Source organism: Cynocephalus volans, chromosome 8 (genome assembly GCF_027409185.1).
Source record: "Cynocephalus volans isolate mCynVol1 chromosome 8, mCynVol1.pri, whole genome shotgun sequence".
Classification (NCBI taxonomy): Eukaryota; Metazoa; Chordata; class Mammalia; order Dermoptera; family Cynocephalidae; genus Cynocephalus; species Cynocephalus volans.
In genome coordinates, this window is record NC_084467.1 from 94,946,766 (window position 1) to 94,957,092 (window position 10,327).

Genomic DNA, 10,327 nt, shown 5'->3' on the forward strand with positions numbered 1-10,327 from the left:
TGATAGTACCACATTACAGCTTTGCTCTTACAACTGGCAGTCATTTTAATCTAATAAAAGAAGGAAAATGGCACAAAATCACACACCTGAAGTCCTGTTAAGAATAGGTGATTCTTTTTTGCCCCAGGCAGGCAAGAACATAATGTCATTTTTGTTCGTTTGTGTTTGCGCTCTGAAGGAGGGCTTCTCCTGTTGGGGGACGGTTTTCCCTCTGCCAGTGTGAAACGCTGCAAGGAAACACTCTCCAAGGAAATAGCATTTTGCTATTTACCAGTCCTGACTCCCCCATGAAGCCCTGAGTAATTGTTTTGGCTTTCATGGTGTGATAAACACCTAGAGGCAAAGAGATTAGTGCCATCAGTCTCCATCTCTTTTTCTCTCCCTTTGGAAAGAAAAAGGGGAGAGGGGATGTCCAAATATAGTATGACAACATTTACAAGAATGTTTCCGTCGGTTGATGCTTAATTATGAAGACCCCAGCTAAATACTCAGTTTATTAAATTAATAGTGTGACAAGTATTGGAGCAGTTTTACAGCCACTTAAAGTCATGTTTACATCCTGTGTAATTACAATTCATAATTGGGGAAGCCATCAAATCTAAATGTATTCTGATCAATGGTTTTCAGTCTGCCAAGGAGACCCGGCACAACACATGACAATGAGTGACTCCTAAAAACAGGACTTCTACACCTAGAATTCAAACCAGATTTGAGGAAGGCAATGTACGGAGTCTATCATGAAGTGTTTTAAATTATGTATAAGATTTTGTGTATAGACGATCTTTTTTTTTTTTCTGGGCAGAGAAAATATCCTATTTAAAAAAAAAAATTTATAAAAGGCCTAAAAGCATAGGAATGACTGCTTCGAATCCTAAGATGAAGATTTACCCCAACTGTGGAAGCTCTTATTAAATAATAAATTGTTGTCAGGGGATGAATGATAATGCCAGGCAGGTATATGAAAACACATGGTTTCCAGCAATCAGCTTCATCTATTCATTTCGTATTGACCTTATCTCTCCCTGAGCTGCTAAGGGCAACTATATTCCCTCGTGTATGTGTGTAAGTGTGGATACTTTTCTTTTTTTAATGCATTCATGATGCTGGAAGCCAGGTATGAAATAAAAATGAAGATGGATCAGATCCGAACTGCAGTGTGAGTGCCAAATGATCAAAAATACCTTGGCAACTTCAGTATGTTTCTCATGGTAACATGTAGGACCAATGGACACTCACATCTTCTGGGTCCCTGGACCAACCTTTCTTTAGGGTTCAAAGGGTGTTGGTTCCAGTAAAGGATCTCAAATAAAGCTCTTGGGAAAATCTATGTTTTTGAATATTTTAAATATTTACATTAATATTTTGATAATAAAAGCCTCATAGCTCATAACTCATTCCAATTCAGTGGCAATGAAATATGGCAATCATTTTCAACTCGAACTGAATATGTACATATTTTTATGTAAATTCTCACTTTAATGCACATAACATATTTACATTTACAATACCATACCTGTATTATTGATAGTGAGGGCTACCTCTAACTAAGAGCAGACAGCACTCAATTGATTTGAGGCTCACCTATGAGAGGATGTTATCATACAGTTTTTTGTTTTGTTTTGTTTTGTTTGGATTGTACCCTTTTTATTAATTATCTGATCTTGTACAATTTCTTAATTCTTTTTTTTATTTTAACTTCTCAATATACATTGTAGTTGACTTTCATGTCCCTTTACCCATTCCTCTTTCCCCCTCCTTCGATCCCCTCCCCACCATCTACATCATATCTGTTAACTTGTCTTAACAAATTCAAGGAATTGTGATTGTTGTGTCTTCTTCCCTGCTTCCCCCCGATTGTTTGTGTATTTATTTATTTATTTTTAGCTCCCACAAATAAGTGAGAACATGTGGTATTTCTCTTTCTGTGCCTGACTTATTTCACTTAATATAATTTTCTCTAAGTTCATCCATGTTGCTGAGAATGGTAGTATTTCATCCTTTTTTATAGCAGAGTAGTATACCATTGTGTAGATATACCACAGTTTCTTTATCCGCTCATCTCATGATGGACATTTGGGCTGGTTCCAACTCTTGGCTATTGTAAAAAGTGCTGCAATAAACATTGGAGTACAGGTATCCCTTCAGCATGATGATTTCCATTCCTCTGGTTATATTCCCAGCAGTGGAATAGCTGGGTCATATGGTAGATGTATCTGTAATTGTTTGAGGAACCTCCATACCATTTTCCATACAGGTTGCACCATTTTGCTGTCCCACCAGCAGTGTATGAGAGTTCTTTTTTCTCCACAACCTCGCCAGCATTTATCATTCTCAGTTTTTGGGAAATTAGCCATCCTTACTGGAATGAGATGGTATCTCAAAGTGGTTTTGATTTGCATTTTCCAAATGCTGAGTGATGTTATCATATAGATTTAAATCCCTCTTCATTAGTCAGATTCTGTCACTGGAAATAGGATCACACTCTGAAAAAGTCTGAAATAATGTGGTTCTGAGTCTGTTCTCACTCTCTCTCTCATTCTGATTTTTCTCTTTGCAGACATTTTGCTAGTAAGTCTTCCAATTCTTTCTTCCCCATACCTGTCATAAAATTTTTAAAAAATAAAATAAAACATATGTGACACTGGGACATAGTTGGATTAAATGGCACAAAGTCATTTTCCTTTTCACTAGTTTGTTTCATTTTTATAGTTATTCTAGCTTATGAGCATCAGATCAGGAGCAAACGTCTTCCTAATTGTCTTTCTGGTTCCGAGTTGTAGGCACTACTCTGGCTATGTGAGGCACTCACATTCCCAATAGATCCTTCAGACCTGCACTAGCCACCTCTGGCTATTGAGCACATGAATATGGTTAGTCCAAATTGACATGTCCTGTGAATGTCAGATACACAGCAGATCTCAGTGTTAGTACACAACAAACAAAAAAAGAATGTGAATGACCTCTTTAATTATTTCCATATTGATTACAATTTTGGAATGATAATATTTTAGATATGTTGGATTAAATAAAATATATTATTAGAATTGATTTTAACTGTTTCTCTTTTTCTAATGTGGCTACTGGAGATTTTTTTTTAATATGTAGTTCACTTGTATTTCTTTTGCACAACACTGCTTAAGACATCTAATTTTCCCATCTATAAAATGGGATTAATAGTATTTATTCTCCAGAGTTATGGGAAAATCAAAACGAGCTTGAAATACTTGGTAGATAGTAAAGCGTAGGAAGAGTGTAAAGTGCTGATTACCATGATGATGATAATCATGATGATATCTTCAAGCTCCTATTCCATATTTCCAGATTTTTCCAGAAGTTGTTAGCCAAGGTGAATGCAACTGTTTTCAAGTTCTGATTGTGACACATGACCTGGACATGGTGCATACGTCAGCAACAATGTCAACAGGAGAATAATAATGGTAATAAAATTGATAGTAATAGCAACAACACAGCTAACCTGTACTGAAAGCCTTGAGCCAGCTATGGTGTTAAGTATTTTTTTATCATCTTTATTCTGAATACACTGCCCTTCTATTAATACAGCTTATGAACACATTGTCAACTTGTATTTCACTTTCTGTAAACTTAATTGCTTCTGCTAAGTAATACAAGTATACAACAAGTGGAAGATGCTGAATGTGATTCAGCAGCAGCAGTCAAGCGGACAAAGGCACACTGAGCCGACAGTGCGAGCACAGGCTGCATAACAGGGAGACCGCATGCAGAATGCGAAAGGTGTCAGGATTTCCATCATTGAATCCCACTGTTGAAACTCACATTAATTTTATCTGCTTGAAGGATAATTTTTGTGAGATAGCACATCTGTTATCTCATCACCCTATTTAACAATCTTTTAAGATAAACTGATCATTCCACACCTCGCACTCAAATCCCATCTTCACACTGGCCCCCTTCCCAACCCATGAGCCTGGAAAACGCCCTGAACATTATCAACTTCTTGACTTTTTTTAGGTCTCTTAGAAAAATCTGGAATGCCTTTCAATTCTCTTCACCCATAAAAATCCTACTCAAGTCAAGTTCCACCACTCTTGCCAAATCATCCTCACTGCTTCTGTCCATCCACACTTAATGGAGGGACTCCTTGGTTCCTGCCGTGTGACTTATGCTTACTTGCTATCTCTCCTACTAGACAATAAACGTTAATGCTAACATTTCACATACAGACACACGCACAGAGGACCTTGCATATAATAGGGCTCTCTACGTGCATTCACAAATATTTATCGAGCAAACACTAATGTGCCAGACCCTGGTCTAGTTGATTGAAGCAACAAAGTCGAACACAAATTTGAGTGTGTGCCTTTCATTATATTCAAATAATGCTATTTAGGTAATATAACTATTAAGTAATATAAGTGAAAACTAAGATAAGATTTCCTAAAAAGAAAATGTATATACATTACAGATCTACAGATCAAATCTTCTTTTAAATCCATTTTGAGAGTATTCCTAATTAAAGCTTTTGTATGCTTTTACAAAAAGCAAATTGTTCTTTATAATGTGATCCGTGTAGACCAATGTACCTTCTCTAATTTCAAATTTAGAAATTAGAGAAGGTAATTTCAAATTTCCTTTTCTTGAAATAGAAACATCTGTATTTCTCAATCTTTGTCATATGTAGCCCTTGAGCAAATCATTCTCAATCTTGAGTGTGTCAGAGTCACCTGGAGGACTTTAGTAAAACAGTTTGCTGCAGCCAAGCCCCAGAGTTTCTGATTCAGTAGGTCCAGGGTGGTGCCTAAGGGTTTGAGTTGTAACAAGGTCCCAGGTGAGGTTGATACTGCTGGTGGAGACATCACCCTTTGAGAACCATTGGCTTAAGCTAATTAAAAACCTCACTGAAATTTAATGAGACGTTCACTGGGCTTAACCTAACCCCTTGCCTGAGGCCTAACATTAACATGAGTACAGTGATTCTGACCCGACAGGGTTGTAGTGAGAATTAAATGATACAATGTACATAAAACTGCCTAACTTGAGGTTCACATTCAGAAAATATGAGTGGAAACCACATATTTTCAACTTAACCATAAAATATGGCTAACGCATTTATTTCACTAGATTCTCCCACTCAAAAACTCTAGCTAAAAATTATGTTAAGTGAAATAAGCCAGGCACAGAAAGAGAATCACCGCATATCTTCACTCATACATGGGAACTGGAAAAAAAAAAAGAAAGATACAACAATACAACAATCACAATAATATGTTGAACTTTCAAAAGGAGAGAAGAGATCTGAGGTTAGCAGAGGTGGGAAAGTGAAAGAAGGATGAGGAAGGTAAAGGAGGAATTGGTAAAGGGCCATGAAAAACGATTACATTTTATAATGTTGAATATACTAATTATCCTGATTTGAGCATCACATATTGCGCACAGGTATTGATATTCTACTTTGTACCCCACAGATATGTACAACCAACTATATTAGAAATTCTTATCTCTAAATTCAACTATTTTCACTGACAAAATGACAAAATAATAAATTCATACAGTGGGCAAAGACCTTAGAGATTTTCTGGAGCAAGTAGTTAAATGTTGTGGAGTAGATAAAATAGTCAAACTTTTTGGTTTACTTTCTTGATTCAATAAAGCAAACAAAACAATTAAACAGACTACATGTATCATTTCTCAACTTGAATATTTGTTTTTTCCTAAATTGAATCATGTGACTGAAACAAGCTACATCCAGACTAAAAGAAAAATAGAAATGAGGTTCTTTTTTTTTTCTTGTCAGCCCGGGGTTGTAGCTTCCACTCGGAGGTTCTGAGTCCCTGTGAGATCCCACGTAATTAAAGCCCAGTTTGTTCCAACTCCAGCTGGCCCAGTGACTCACTCCATAGCCTCACTCTGTGATGTTTCTCTACCTACTAGAAGGGCTCGGGGGCTGTTACCACAAGAAATCAATGATCAAAAATTAATTTTAAAGCCTGTGGTCAGAGCCCATTAACATGAGCAGTGCAGCTTGCCTAGCGGAGAGTCTGGGCAGCACAGCTGAGATCTTCCAAAGGATTTGAGAACAAAATTTTGCAGATAGACTGTATCTTGAGAATAATGATGCATGTCACTAATAACCCAGTGCTAAGTTATAAGCCTAAATTGGAGACTTTGCAGAGGAATACACAGGCTCTGTAATTTTCAGTTCAGTGTAATAATATGGAAATGGCTTTTGATGCCAGGATTGGATCAGCCTAAATGAGCTGGAATTGATAGCTGCCTGTAATACTAGGGGCAGGAGAGAGTGATCACGTCTGTGTCCTTGCTGACTTATCTAGGGCTCTCCAGACGTGACAATTTTAAGGAGTGAGCCTTTAAATGTGTTATGGAAACGCAGTACAATATCCTGCAGCACAGAGCAAGGTAGTTCTAAAATTGCCTCAACAAGAATGCAGAATGGTGAGCCTCCTTTTCAGGGAGGGAGTTCTTATTTCTATGAAAAGTGAAAGGAAATGGTAAGTTCAGAAAAAATGTGATGGAGGTGTTCTGGAGGAACAATGAATTCCAAGAAGTAGAGCAATCATAACTGTACCCTTGAGAGACTCCCCAAGCCCCAGTCCATTCTGTCCCCTGGAAGTCACAGCATTGCAGAGGTCTGACACTTGCACCCTTTCTTTTGGTGGCAACATAATGGACACTGGAGGACTGTCTTACATTCAGGACTGACATGTTAAAGGAGTGAAATTTGAAGCCTGAGGTTCGGTGACATAGGAAATAAAGAGCTGCTTTAGTTTCTATATTACATGTAGCATCTCAGGTATTGCCTGACAATTAACTTCACTAAGAAGTCATCAGGGCACAAATAAATCACCAGGAATTGTGGACCAACAGCAAGTTTATATTGGCCTGAATGTAATCAAGCCTGATGGCCTTTGCAAGAAATGAAAGGCTCCCTATTACCCGGTTCCTGCATATTTCTACAGCCTCATCTCCAGCCCAGCACAGGTGATTGCAATTCCTGAAGACACCAGTCTCTAATGTCCTACATGCTTTTGTGTTAGGTTTGGTGAGACAGAGAAAAGTGAGAGAGAACCAAGTCAGGAGCCATTTCAGCCAAATGGTTTATTTCACTAAAGTGGAAGGAAGACTGAACCAGATCAGTTCCTGCGAACTAAGGAAAGCATGGGGTTTATAAGACTTTTAGAGAGGGTTCAGACAGAGTAATGGGAAAATTTGAAATCAGTGGTATGCAAGGTGACACAGCCCTTGTGGTCTGATGACATCTGGTAAGTTAAGTCATAGGCTCTCGATTAGGCACTATCTCAGTACAAAGCATTCCAGCCTGAAGCCTGCTAGACGCAGCCCACAAGACGTTCCTTTGGTGATAACTGTAATACTTACCCCTTCCCAGGAGAGGAATCTCAGTTCCCAGAGCAGAAAAGGGAAAGAGAAGGGGGAGAAGGGGGAAAATTGCTTACCCTGGCTGTGCTGATGTTAAACTAGCCATGAGGCCTAATACTTTTGCATGTGTTGTCCTTTCTGCCTGATGTGTGCCTCCTTACTATGCCCATCTGGTGAGCTTATCCCTTAAGACCCAGTTGAAGCGCCTTCTTTTTGATGCCCTGTTCCTGTTACTATTGCTATGTAACAAACCACCCCCAAACTTAGTGGAATAAAACAAGTTTAAGAATGGCTTGTCTCTCCTCCCCCAGCACCTCGGTTGGGGGTGACTCAAATGACTGGGGGCCGGCAGCTGGGACTGGAGTATCCACTCCCAAGATGGCCTTGGTGGAGGTGGCTGAAGGCTGAGCTCAGCTGGGACTGTCAACCAGGGCAGCTACACAAAGCTTCTCTGACACAACAGCCACGGAGTGGTAGGACATCTTATCTAGAGGCTCAGTATTCCAGTGAACAAGATACCTTTTATGACCTGGCCTCAGAACTCATATAGTGTTACTTCTGTCACGTTCTATCACTCAACAGAGTCACAAGCTAGCCCAGATTCATGGGGAGAGGACACTGACTTTGCCTCTCGTTGGGAGAAGCATCAAAGAATGTAGGACCTTGTTCCTTCTCTGACCTCTCGCAAATAGGCTGGGAACTTTCTCTTCTGCTCACCTGTACCTTGTGCTCTCCATCAATGCCCTCTTCTGGCTTTGCTGTGAGGCTGTTTAGCCCACCAGCTTCCATGATGGGCCCTGACCTCCCTACAGACATGGTGTTGCAGGGCCTGGCATGGCTCACATATGATATTGGACACAGTGCTTAAGTAAAATCATTCTGAGCATTGTCCAAATGAAAGGTCTGTTAGATTTGGATTCCAAGCACGCAGATATCCCTTCCACCAAAGGTTATCGAACCCCCATTACCGAGCCCAGCCCCACTGTGCCATGTGGAAGAGCAATGTTTCTGAGCAGAGGACCTGGTGACCAAGAGAACGCAGACTCAGCCCTCTCAGAGAGATCGCCAGCGGCCACAGCAGCCTACCATAACCAGAGGTGAGTAATGAAAGACAAATGCCAGCCATGATCAAGCCAAGGGTCCCAGGAGAGGAGGAGACCTCCCAGAGGAGGAGACCTCCCAGTGGAGGAGAAACAGAGACAGGAATAATGTGGGGTGCAGAAAAGAGAATTCATGCAGACCAGGCACTAAGGAAACTCCACCATTAGCACAGTCGAGCCTGGATTAAGCAAAGGGAAATAGGCTCCAGATACTAAAAATGCTGTTATAAAAGCTAATCTCATCCCGTAAAGAGTCCGTCATTCTAAGCTGCAGTATTTCTCCATATGTTACAGACTGAACTGTGTTCCCTCAAATGTCATTTGTTGAAGCCCTAACCCCAATGTGACAGTATGTGGAGATAGGGACTTTAAGGCAGTAATTAAGTTTAAATGTGGCCATAAGGGGGGAGGTCTTGATTTGATACAGCTGGTGTCCTTATAAGAAGAGGGAGAGACACAGGACATATCCCAGAGGAAAGGCTATGTGAGGACACAGTGAGAAAGCGACCTCTGTAAACCAAGGAGGCTGGCCTCAGGAGGAGCCAACCCTTCTGATGGTGGGCTTCCAGTCTCCGGAGCTGTGAGAAAACAAATGTCTGTTGTTTAAGCCACCCAGTCTGTGGCTTTGTTATGGCAGCCCCCGCAAACTAATATACCATCTAAAGTCCTGAGTTTAAAAAAGAAAAAGTAATAATAAAGCCCCCACGAAGTTTATCCCTTCATTCTCCAACTATTCATTGAGGATTTATGTGCCAGAAATGATTTTGTTTCTAGCGACAAGATGCAGTGGAGGTCAATCTGATCCTGTTCTCATGGAGCTCATATTCTAGCGGTGGGTGACCGTCCAGAACAAAGGCCCAGATTCGATATGTCAGAGGGTGATACTTAACCTGGGGATAGAGAGGGATGGAGGAGGGGGCCACCTGGGATAGAGATGAGACGAGGTGTCATGACAAAATGACATTTCAGTGGGAACCGAGATGAAGTGAGGAAGCGGGGATTACCAGTACCTGAGGGAAGAACCCCACAGGAGGTAGACACAGCAAGAGCAGAAGTTGTGAGCAACAGTACGTTTGAGGAACAGCAAGGAGGACGTGTGGCTGGGCAGGCTGAGCCACAGGAGGGCAGGGGATGGAGCAAGAGAGACAGCCGGGGCCCTTGTATTTTTTATACTGTTATATGAAATACCTGAGTGAGGATTTCTGATGCCCAGAGGAAATAAAATGAGAAAAGTAGCCCCCGAAGAGAGTTTTGCATTAATTAGTCTTATTTCTGTGCAAGTTACAAAAAAAAAAAAAAAAAAAAGCAGCAAAGTGTACAGGAGGTGCTCAATAAGTGCTGTGGAATGAATGAGTTCACGAACACATGAATGAGCCAACTCGGCAACAATGCATCCAGATATTCCAAACAGCTTCAACTTTGAACTACTGATACTTATCGGACCATCTGTGCTGGGTTTTGATTCAAACAACAGGGTCAGTAAGTTTTACAGGGTAACCTGTATTTCTTCCACAACAAAAGGAGAAACTTGGCAAATCCTGAAAATCTTAATGTTCATGAAACAGAACTACAAGCTCCACAGAGGAGGTCAAGGGCACAGCTACCCCGATGTTGCCCTCCACTTTACACCTTCGAGCTTTCCCTGGAATCCAGCCTCTGCATCCAATGGCCTGTGGGCACCCACCCAGATGTCTAATCAGAGAGCTAAACCAATATGTCTAAGATGCCACACTTGTGTCCTCCCTCCCCAACCCCCACCTGCTTGCCCCACGTTCTTATCTCAGGTTGTGGCTTGTTCTTTCTCCCAGTTTCTCAGCTCCCCAAGCTTGGAATCTTCTCTTTCTACCACACGT